We start from the raw sequence: 12,728 nt of genomic DNA, 5'->3' as shown, positions 1-12,728 counted from the left end.
ATTGCAGACTAGAAATAAGATGCCAACATTATGCTTTCATTATTGAAAACGAAATTCTCCACCCATGACCCATTTTTATCAAGTATCAGAAGTTGCTACAAGTAGCAGAACATAGACAAACAGTTCGAGTAAAATTATCTGAAGTAGATAACATCTCAACACAATTTTAGCAAAAGTATCAGAAGTTGTTTACAAGTAACAGAGCATAGATTAGGGTATTATAATGAAATTTAAAATCAATCTAAAGATCAAATCTACCTTGAACAAACACGAAAATAGTGAATTCTGAAGTTAGGGTTTACCTTGAACAAGCTGACGGTGGTCGCTGACGGTGGTGGTCGCTGACGGTGGTCGCTGACGGTAGTTGGTGACGGTGGTGGTCGCTGACGGTAGTCGCTGACGGTGGTGGTCGCTGACGGTGCTCGCCGAGAGGAGATGAAGAAGTGGGTAAAGAAGAGGGGTGCTCAGATAGAGGAGATGAAGAAGTGGGTAAAGAAGAGGGGAATGGGAATGCAAAAGTCAGGGGGGGTAGGGAATGAGATTAGAGGGATTTTAGGTAAAGTGAAAAATAAAAAAGGGTAAAGGGAATGATTGAAATGGAAAAACAAACGACAAGAAACGGAATCATTCCCATTCCGTTTCCTGAAACCCCCAAACCAAACGCCCCCTAAGTCACAAACAAGTTATTATTGCTACTTATAATATTAATAGCTTTCAACCCATCTACAATAGGTGGGTAGCAATATCAAAATATTAATAGCTTTCAAAGTTATAATATTTGCTCTTCAAGGTCAAGGCTTATATTTTTGTAGTACTGTACATAAATATCCATCATATATTCATATTAGCTCATTAGATAATCAGATCCAATATAATCTAGAGAGCCATACCATACTCTTATACCTTTCGGGGTTGTACTCCCATACCCTTTTTTATACATTAGATAATTAGTACTCGTTGTTGGTGGGTGGTTTACCTTATTTGAAGGTTTTTCCCACGTTAAATTTGTGTCTCTTGTTATTCTTTTTGTCCATCTTTTATTTATTTGTGTCTCTATATCATTTTATGCTTCCGCTCCTAATCCTAACATTGGTCCCCGTAGACTCGTAACCTGAGTAATGAGTATAGTTGAGCACTTGAGTTTGGTTCAATCTTCCTTGTGAATAGGTCAAATTTGTGTAACACCGACACGTGCCATTATTCATTTACTTATAGTGTATGACTATATGTAATGTCACTAATGTGCATGAGAGCATAAGGGTAAGTTTATCCATAGACTCTGACTAAGACTCCAGACTCTGCCACAACAGCTTTTCATTAACTTTTAATTACTTTTTTATTATTCAGTCTTACACAAGACTCTCTTCATTTTCACACATTATTCCAAAACTCACTCCAGACTCAACTTACCTTCCTAAATAATAACATTAATTTTATAAATCTATTTATTTTATAAAATTATTTTTAATACTAATGATATAATGTCTATTTGTATATATTATAGTTTGAAAAAAAATACTTCGTGAATTATAATAATTCGGAAAAATTTAAATTAGAATAAAATTTGTAATGGACATTGGTAATTTTATGGCGAGCTGAACTCTTTTTTTTTTTTTTTTTTTTTTTTTTTACAGAGAGTTGAACTTCAAAATACATAAAATATAAAATAACGATAATTTGGATATAATACAATAACAATAACTCTAAAGCACTTGAAATTTAAAGGCAAATGAAACTTAAAAATACATGATGATGATGAGGTGGCATGGTATTATTGGGCCATGCAAAATTTGTCAACTTAATTGCCCCACATGCATAGTCTTGAATTGGGTTTTAATTTACCAAACCCCTTACAAGACTCACCATAGTCTTTTATCACATTATTGCTAAAGTCTTTCATAAGACTCTTGTTAAGACTCTGCTTGTTACTTGCAATAAACTCACCTTAAATAGGGTGCGATACATGTGATCCAAAAAATTGTTCAAGGCCTGTTTCTTACAGTAATGTATATCACAAGGTATTTGGTTTAGACAGAAAACAAAGAGCTTCACCTCCTAGCTAGTGTGATTAGTGAGCCGATTTCAATCCTTCCAACCTGGCTGGAATGAGTTCACAACTCAGTTACCCAACCCAATGGCCACCTTTATCCACAAGGCTACGCCTACAAGTTTACAACATGCCAACCATCAAGAGTGACAACAATACACAAAGTACTACAACCTCACCTAACTTTGTTGATTTCACCAAAGAATCAACCCAATACAAGTCAATTCTCAGCATAACTAGGTACACAACATCACCTTAGCTTGAAAAAAAAAATAAAAAAATTAGCATTAAACTTTCTAAAACCAATAATACTACTAGCTAAAATATCAATCTTCCCTGCCCCATTTAATCAATCATTCAAACAAAATAACATGATAACAATTAATACTTTTTTTTTTTTTTTTTTGGACAGGATTAATCATTTAATCAACTTCCTCCTCTGTATCCTCCTCATCCTCCTCTGCTTTCTTCTTCTTGACAGTCTTTTCCTTTGCTTCCTCAAGCACCCTAATCAACTTCCGAAGACACATACCAGCAGTTTCTTCACAAGACTTTGGCATCAGATTCTCCGCGACATCAGCCGGTGTTATCTTAACCTCACTCAACAACTTATCAATCTCATCAAACAACCCTTGATAATCCTCATTATTATCATTCTCTTCAACAAGCAAATAATTCTTAGCAAGAACCTTAACCCCTTCGAAACCACAATACGACATCTCTATATGTTTATCCATCCTCCCTCTTCGAATCAATGCAGGATCAAGTTTCTCCACATGATTCGTAGTAAACACGATAATCTTCTCTTTCCCACAACTCGACCATATCCCATCAACACAATTCAGCAGCCCTGACAATGTAACATTACTCGAACCCGCCCTCGCCGCTTTATCACCTCCCTTCTCCTTATCATTCTCTGCCATCTCCTTATAATCAACCTCCTCCATTTTGCTTTTCTTCCTCTGGCCAGTTAACTCAAGCGAGCAGTCGATATCTTCGATCACGATTATCGACTTGCTCGTGGTTTCGATCAGAAGTCGTCTCAGTTCTGTATTGTCCTTCACTGCTGTTAGTTCCAAGTCGAAGATATCGTACCTGAGATGATTAGCCATTGCAGCAATCATAGTTGATTTCCCTGTTCCTGGAGGACCATATAATAAGTACCCTCTTTTCCATGCCTTACCAATTCTTCTGTAGAAGTGTTTACTATTACTGAATTTTGTAAGATCATCTATTATTTCTTTTTTCTTGTTTGACTCCATTGCTAGTGTTTCAAATGTTGCAGGGTGCTCTAATGGTATACCACTCCACATGCTGCCATGTATTGAGTACCTATCCAAAAAAAAGAAATTATAGGCTGTGGATTTAAATTTCTTTTTCCCCGGATTTTGACTTTATTTGACGGAGCTTGAGTTGCAATAATACTAATGACTCATGTTTTTCTAAAAAAAGAATATTATAGGCTGTTTAATTTATTTTTTTTTCTATATTTGTTTACACGGTTTACTGTTGCATAGAATATGACCTCAAATTTTAGAATTAGCAAAATTGACTATAAGTAGACGAATCGATTAATAACTTTAATCCAAACCAAAATTGACTCAACTTGATCCCAAAATTAGTACTCCATACGACTACAAGTCTAGAACATACTCATATTAAATAGCCGGCCACATCTACTTACAACGCAAAAAAATAAAAAATAAATAAATAAATAAAGGAGAAAGATCATTTGATTAACCTAGAAATATAAATCATCCATAAAATATGATAATATCAATAATTCACATGTAGTAATATATATATTAAAATAAAATAAAAGGTTTAAAGGTGATTAGTAAAAGAAATAAAATATTAACATGAATTTTAAAAAGAAGGAAAAAAAAAAAAGCCATACCTTCCAACATTAGTGTAAAGTCTCCTCTGCCTATTATTGACTCTGATTGCCTTCCCTTGTTCGACCACATATTTCAAGTATTCTTCAGTAATTAATTCCCTATTTTTTTGGTGAAATGTGATTTTGTAAAACCTATGTTCTGGCCCAGGAGTGTTTTGTTGTGAAAAAACACTCTTAGAACTAGCGGTTTTACCACAAATCCACCAAACTTTAACACCACGAAACTCATCCTCGACACGTTCGTGCTTGTCCATGCTCAAAACCACGCTCTTTCCATCTCGGCCTATCTCCCCCATGAACCGCTTAGCGGACTTGGAAGAGATAGACGAGAGATAGGATTGGACCGCGGTATAGGCCTCGCTACACTTAAGATGATCCCCGGATGCTCGGGGATTGTCACCTCGATGTAGGGATGGAATTGGGAATAAAATTGCGTGAGACGCTTTTCGATGAAGCTACGGAGCTCGTAAGGGATAAATTGGCTTAACATTGCCCATACAAACATGAAACTTGCTAGTGAAGAAGCTAGTTTTGCCCATATTCCTAGCATGTTGGTGTTGTTTTTTGGTAGAAAATGTGGTGGTATGAATAATTTTGGGTGTTGTAGTTTCATGATATGTGGTAATAATATTCAAGAATCATATGACAAAATATGATTGTTTTATAGAAAATAAAATGGGAATATACGTACCTTATTTTTATTAAGAATAGTTAAGGCCAAGAACAAATAAGGTAAAATTATTGTGAACTACAAATTTGATTTGATCATTTAATAGGCGTGACTGCGTGAGTCTAGCTGCCAAAGAGCCAAGTAGCAATATGTACTACACTACTACTTCTGAAAGTAAGATTTGTTTTTGACCAATTTTTCTAAGAAAAATTCTGAAATTTCAGGAAATATATCACAAGTTGTGTACAACAAGTAAAAAGATTTTATAATTTGCTTGGAAAATAGGTACATTATATGCCAAAACTAAGGAGTATGCACATGCCAATGATGCTATTTTTATAAAAATTTGAACTTATCTCTTGTAAATTTTGAGAATAGATGGAGACATTAGCACAAAAGTAGCACTACCTACTGTCTTGTTAAGTTGTTATATGGACTTCAAGAATTGGTAAAGTACTACATAGCTTTTCCTGACCATAATTTTTCTTCATATGTGGCACGGAGTATGCAAGATGAGTATCAAAAGGAAGACGTTCTTGCCTTTTATAACTTGAGTCGTTAATGAATCGAATAACAATCGTTAGCAATAAAGAAGTACGAGTATGTTGGTACCATGTATGGTGATACCATTATCTTCTGCATACATTTTTATATACACATGTTTATTCGAGTACATGATGTACAGTAAAAAGTATACTTATTCGGTTTGATGATTATTGATCATTTCATCATCAAATAAGCAAATATTAACATAGGGTGTATCTTCATCCGGAGTGAATATTCATACTTTTTAATAACCAATTAAAAGTATTAATTTAAAACCAACTGACATTATTTTGCAACCTGTTAGGGCTGTTATTACATCTTCTCCACTTTCCTCCAATTAAATAGACCCCTTGTTTATGAAATTTGACTGCTCCTATGAAAGTCTTGTGATTCTAATTTTTATTTTTATTTTTTTTTTAAAAAAAAACAGAGTATACATAAAGCTCCCAAGTACGCAACACTTAATTTACCTCTAATCAAAGTCAAATTCTCTTAATCATTATTTCTTAAAAATGGCTATTCCTGTTAGCAACAATGAAAACCAAATGTTGATCAACTTAGCGAAAGATCAACCGGATTATAATGTTGATGATCCTTATAGAACTGCTTATCACTTTCAGCCAACACAATATTTGAGCATTTGAGCTAACTCAACTAAGGAGGTCCATTTACAAGTAGGGGTGCGTGGCAATTTGGGTTAGCAGGTCGGGTTCGGGTTAGATTTTGGGTCAATTTTGGATTGTGCTTAGAAACTATCAAAAATAATGTAACACTTACTATATTACAAAATATAGAATTTGGATCAAATCGGGTTGAATTTGGATTGGACTTCTCTCAGTAACTTTGGGTCGGGTCAAAGATTATCAGCCCTATTTACAATCCCAATGTCATGCATGATGCACACATCAATTTTATTTATTTTATTTTTATAAGAAAAGAAATTCAAACTATCTAATATGGATCAGAAAGGAATATACTACCTCTGTTAATTTTTATGTGTAACTTTGAGGTATTATTTGTGAGATATAAAATATTCCAAAGTTGCACATAAAAATTAACGGAGGTAGTACTATTAATTTTATATCTAATTTAAACTTTTTTTATTTGAGACGATACTTTTATATATTATGTATGTTAATTAATGCACAAGTCTAATAATTATATCTAATTATCAATAAGAAAGTAAAAATATGATATTGTAAAATTATGTGACATACAACTTATTATAAAGAACTAGCCTTTTGACCCGTTCGATGCACGGGTTGTTATTTAGGTTATTTTTTCTTGAAAAGTGTTAGTGTTGTTGTGGAATTTTGTTAGATATATATACATAGATATTGTAGGGCATGAAATGACACATTGATTTAAGTTATATTTAAGTTTAGGAGATGAAAAGACTAATTTATTGTTAATGTAATGAACACAAATTAGTTTAACTTTAATTTATTATATTTTTTTTAATAGAACTTTAATTTATTATATTGAATATGAAACACTTAATTTTCTTACTTAAGTTTGTAATTTTAGAATGCATAAAGATTAAAAGACTCAAACATTATTTATACATTTTGTTTTTATATTAAAATGAAAATTTAAAAAGAAAGGATTAAGAGAGGTGACATGTGGCTTAGAGCAAGTTTAGCCCCAAGTCTAAAGACTTAGGGTGACATCATCATTTTGAGTCTTAAGACTTATGCTTAAGACTTTTCCCATTTTTCTTCAAAAATCTCAAGCAAGTCTCAAGTTGAGTCTTGAAATTTCAAGACTCAACTTAAGACTTGAGATTGGGACCCACTTCACCCACCTCAATTTTATTTTTATTATCTCTTTTTTTTTATATACTTTTCTACATATAATATGTCAAATGTTTAAAGTCTTAGGGCTAAAGTGATAAATTTGTGTAAGTCTTAATGAGTCTTAACAAGAATTTGATGACATCATTTTCAATGGGGACCACCAAAAATGATGTCATATCCAAGTCTTAAGACTTGGGGCTAAACTTGCTCTTAGAGCAAGTTTAGCCCAAAGTCTTAAGACTTGGGATGACATCATCATTTTAGGTCTTAAGACTTATGCTTAAGATTTTTCCATTTTTCTTCAAAAGTCTTGAAATTTCAAGACTCAACTTAAGACTTGAGATTGGGACCCACTACTCCCACCTCACTTTTATTTTTATTATCCTTTTTTTTTCCTTACACTTTTCTACATATAATATGTCAAATATTTAAGTTTTAGGGCTAAAGTGATAAATTTTTGTAGGTCTTAGTGAGTCTTAACAAGAATTTGATGACATCATATTCAATGGGACCACCAAAAATGATGTCACATCCAAATCTTAAGACTTGGGGCTAAACTTGCTCTTTAGTATAGATTTGTGGTTTGTGCTTTTAAATATTAAAATAAATAAATATAAATGAATGAACCTTGTGACTTTAATTTGACCCTTTAAAAAGCCGGGAACCCAAACTTATTTATTTCCACGTGGCCAAGGTTGTTAAAATCGGGATCGATCATACATTGCCACATCCGGTTAGGGGAATAGCTAGGATTGGATTGTAGGATCGTACATTAAAAAATAGTGAAAATAGTGTTAACATTGATACAAAGTGATACTAATTATATTCTCTTTTGTTTTTACATACATGTTATAGGACCCATGATTTACAAGGGAATATATCACTTCTTTTACCAACACAATCCCGATGGTACATTTACCTTACGATATAAGAGGATGTTGGTCAGGATCCGTCACCATACTCCCGGGAGATAAACCATCGATCGATCCTATACACCGGTATCGACACTCAAGGTTACCAAGTTCAAAACCTAGCCTTACCCAAAGACTTATCCGACCCTTACCTTAAGGAATGGGTTAAGGCACCCGAAAATCCAATAATAGTTGGCTCACCCAATACCAACGACCTTGATCCCTTTAACCTTAGAGATCCGTCCACTGCTTGGCTACTACCGGATGGTAAGTGGAGAATCGTTATTGGTACACAACATAGGAAGAACGGGTTAGCAGCTCTTTACACAAGTGACGACTTTGTAACATGGACCGTCGTTGATCATCCTTTACGTTCAGTTGTAGATTCCGGGATGTGGGAATGTCCTGATTTTTTCCCGGTCTATGTTGGGAAGTCGATAGGTGCTGATACATCTGTTATTGGTGACGATGTTAAACATGTCTTTAAGGTAAGCTTAATCGATGGTAAAAAAGAACTCTATACTATTGGAAGGTACGATATTGGTAAGGACATTTATGTACCGGATGAGGGATCTATTGAAAATGGTTCGGGTTTGATGTGTGATTATGGTAGAATTTTTGCATCCAAGTCATTCTTTGATAGTAAGACTAACCGAAGAATACTATTTGGGTGGTCTAGAGAAACTTCTTCCGCAGAAGCTAACAACTTAAAGGGATGGGCTGGACTACAGGTATATTATCACAATATAATGTTTTTATTTATTTTTTTGGTTTGTTAGGCATTTAATGTTTAGCTTTTTTTATATATATAAAATTACTTTTTTATTACAAAAAAATTAACTTATAAAAGGTAAAATGTTGTAAAATACTATCTCGGTCGGATTACTGTTAATCCTTTTTTTTTTTTGTTTTTTTTTTTTTTGACATTGGCTCACCTCAAAACACATACTCCCAAAGGACCGAAACTATCATCTTGTTGCCAGAAATTATCCCCCACTAACTTAAAATATCCCCCAACCACCCCGGAAATACCCTTAACGCCTTGAAAATTAGCCCTCACGATGATTTTGGGGGTGCTAACGCCGGAAAATCATGTCAATGGTAGAATTCTTACCAGAGATAGTATTTTACAACATTTTACTTTTTAAAAGGTAATTTCTTATTATTTCATATATTTCTTTACATTAGGTAGTTTCTCACAAGATATCAAATTAATAGGTAATTTTCAACAAAAAAAAAAAAGTCTTTTTTTTAATATAAATTGATTATATCTTTGTAATATAACTTTGATCTTGTATTTAAGGGAATCCCAAGAACAATGGTGCTGGATGAATTTGGCAAACAGCTAGTGCAATGGCCAATCACGGAAGTTGAAACGCTACGATATGGTCAAGTAGATTTTCCTTCTCAAATAGTTAAAGGAGGATCAGTTGTTGAAATCTCCGGAATCACAGGCTCTCAGGTTAAATTAACTACGGAGTATCACAAATACTTCTTCTAGTTTTTTATTTGACATATTTTTTTTAAAAAAATATTGGTTGGTCTTTTGATCATTTTAGGATTATAATGGAATAAGTTGCTTAATAATACATTAATACGTAATAATTTCTTGGCTGATATTGTTGAAGGCGGATGTAGAAGTTTCATTTGAAATACCAGAATTAAAAGATACTGAAATAATGGACCCAACTTGGACCAATCCAAGGACATTGTGCGAAGAAAAGGGAGTATCCGTTAACGGAACCATTGGGCCGTTTGAGCTTCTAACACTTGCTACGACTGGCTTAGAAGAATACACGGCAATCTTCTTTAGAGTTTTCAAAGACCCGAATGCCTCAAACAAATATGTCGTCTTAATGGGCAATGACTTAAGCAGGTTACACTACTACTCTTCGTATTCTTTAAATTTAGACTCTATCATTGTATTCATGTTGGAAATGGTAATGCAATTGGAAGTTTTAGTCAAAAAGTTTAAGTTGAACATAAATTATTATCGATATACAAGATAAAATTTACGGAGTAGTAATAATTTAAGGGTTTGTTCTCTTCAGATTATTAGTTCAATATTGTTCAGTTTAGCTCCAATAAGTTCAGTTCAGTTCAAATATAATAAGTTCAGTTCAGTTCAGTTCAGTCAATCAGAACAAGCCTTAAATGTCATATGGAACCTCTTACTAATTAACTCTTAGATTGTGTTTGAGTATTAATATTTTAGGCATCTATCTTGTATATATTTTACAATTATACCTTTGTTGTTTTGGTTGCACAGGTCATCTCAAAATCCAACTACTACTAAAGCTAGTTATGGAACTTTTGTGGATGTGAATCCTGCTAAAGAAGAACTATCTTTAAGAGCTTTGGTAAGTTCAAACAATCTTTTTCAAAACTAATAGTGTTAACACTTTGCACAGATAGCACCTTCATCTTGCAATTGTAACTTGTAAGCGTGTGCACTAAAGGATAACTTTTTCGATGGTTTTTGCTCGTTTAAATAAAAATCAAAACGAACATATTTAATTATCAAATGAGGTAGAAATTACTCTTCAACACCCCTAGTTACAAAGTATTGTAAAATGCTCTACAATTTACAAAGTATTTATTTATTTATTTTGACAGATTGATCATTCTATAGTAGAGAGCTTTGGTAGTAAGGGAAAGAATTGCATAACTGCTAGGGTTTATCCCAAACTTGCAATTAATGACAAAGCAAAGTTGTATTTGTTCAACTATGGAACCGAAGATGTTCGTATTACTAAATTAAGTGCTTGGAGTATGAAGAAGGCTCAAGTTAATCTTACAATAGATATTAACGAGAACAATTAATGAATTGTGAATAATCATAATTTCTTTAATTCATTATTCAAACCTACTTTGGAGCATTTGTCATGGATTGGAAGATGTGAATTCAGTTCTACTCGATCGGTATTTCCCTACTCCGTACAAGATTGTGGCCAATGTTATGCTATCTAAGTATTATTTAAACACAAAATAATAATTTTGATGATTAGCTATTCTAATGACCTAATCATTTGTGTGCTGGCATTGTGTTTTGCTTTCTGTTATTCTCTTTGTTAAATGAAGGTAAAGATTATGTGCCAACTAGCTAGGCTTAGCAATCCGTAGTGCATGTATTAAGACTGTGATGGTGTAATTAAGGGTTTTGATCAAGCAATCAAATTATTCTCTCTTGTCCTTTTCTCTAAATTTTTTCTTCTCTGATTTAAGACCGGATTGCAGTAGATCTCTGTTAATCATCAAATATCTATCTTTCTTTTTATTGTATTATACGAAGTTATTACTTGGTTTCACTTGCTTAAAGTGAAGATTTTACATGTACGAGTAATTTAATTTAAATTTGATTGCAAATGTACATAATAACACATGTATGGTGTTTCAATAATATTGTACTTTATTCACCCAATATGTACAATTCTTTATTTAAATAGAATTGTACTTTCAGTATTTGAACAATTCCAATATAAGGGTTGGGACTCGAACCAGTCCCGCTTGGGACAAATAGAGAGGTCGGGTTTCACGTTAATTATTCACACTCAACCAATTATGTGCTGTTATTAACATTTGCAATCAATTTATACTTTATTACTGCTTTTATTTAATTTATTTCAATGTGGCTCCGCCACTACTTGTAGCTTATCATTAGAAATGCTCTTTATTAATGTTGCTAATTTTCAAAAGATCGTTTATTATAAAAAGTGATATTTAAAAGGTTAGGTTTGATCATTTTCCTAATATAATATACATCTTGATAATATACGGAGTATTAAAATCTATCACAAAAATAGCAAAAACGTTGCAAAAAATTGTTGCGACAATCAACTGTCGTAATTAGTTTGTCGTAATATCAATTGTCGCAAAAATTCATTTTTACGACACTTTGGCTGTCGCAAACTTTTTTTACGACAGTTTTATTAATTTCAACAACAGTTTAATTTTTTGGCGTTGTACTTAATCTGCGACAGCTTAAAACCGTCGCAAAACTACGATAGCCATGAAAACTGTCGCAAAAACTCACTCTAACGACGGCTAGCCGTCACAAAAAAAATAATTAAAAAAAAAACCCTCAACCCAGCCACACCATCCCTCGTTTAACCAGTAACCACCACCAACCGCCAACGAAAGCCACCAAATTAACCCATAAAAGACATTAAAACCCACGAACAACCCTAGATCTGAAAGGAAACCAAAAGAATCCAATATCCAACAACTCCAAAAACCACAAATTAACAAGATCAAACAAATAAAAAATAATCAAACGAATAAACGAAAAACAAAAAAATTAAAAAATTAAATGGCAAATAAACAAAAACAACAATAATAAAAACAAAAAATACAAAATATTTAACATACCTTCGGAAATTCACAAAAAAATTGAACAAAAAATGAAAAAAAAAATATCTTAACAGTACAAATTTGAACAAAAAGGCCACAGTATATAAATCAAAAGAAAATAAACAAATCATAACAAAATCAAACGAAAACAACAGGAAAAAAATGGAAAAAAAACAAACGAACAAACGAACAAACAACACAAAATAAAGAATTTAGACCAAAAATATTAAAATATAACAAAAACCACAATAACAAAAACAATAATGTATGGTTGGTGGACCCGGGTGCACCATGCGCCCGGAAAGAACATTCGGTATATTTAAAAGTACATGGGCGAAAAAAAGAACATTATAGATATTTATAAAGAACGTGAGCATAATATGTTCTTTAAATTTGATTAATATGTTCTTTGAGTTTGAACTATATGTTCTTTACATTATACAATATGTTCTTTAATGTATGTACATTAAAAAAAAAAAAAAAAAATCAATCACCCGAGTAACTAGAAAAA

The 12,728-nt window shown here is 32.8% G+C and overlaps 2 pseudogenes; one reads left to right on the top strand and one right to left on the bottom strand.

The window, feature by feature from the left end:
• Positions 1–1,638: 1,638 nt before the first annotated feature.
• On the bottom strand, positions 1,639–4,649 carry LOC110700503 (annotated as a pseudogene).
• Positions 4,650–5,672: 1,023 nt separating this feature from the next.
• On the top strand, positions 5,673–10,690 carry LOC110700892 (annotated as a pseudogene).
• Positions 10,691–12,728: the final 2,038 nt, after the last annotated feature.

This window comes from Chenopodium quinoa, unplaced genomic scaffold, assembly GCF_001683475.1.
Source record: "Chenopodium quinoa cultivar QQ74 unplaced genomic scaffold, ASM168347v1, whole genome shotgun sequence".
Taxonomy (NCBI): domain Eukaryota; kingdom Viridiplantae; phylum Streptophyta; class Magnoliopsida; order Caryophyllales; family Amaranthaceae; genus Chenopodium; species Chenopodium quinoa.
The sequence above is the reverse complement of the archived record's forward strand: the minus strand, read 5'-3'. Positions and strand labels throughout refer to the sequence as shown.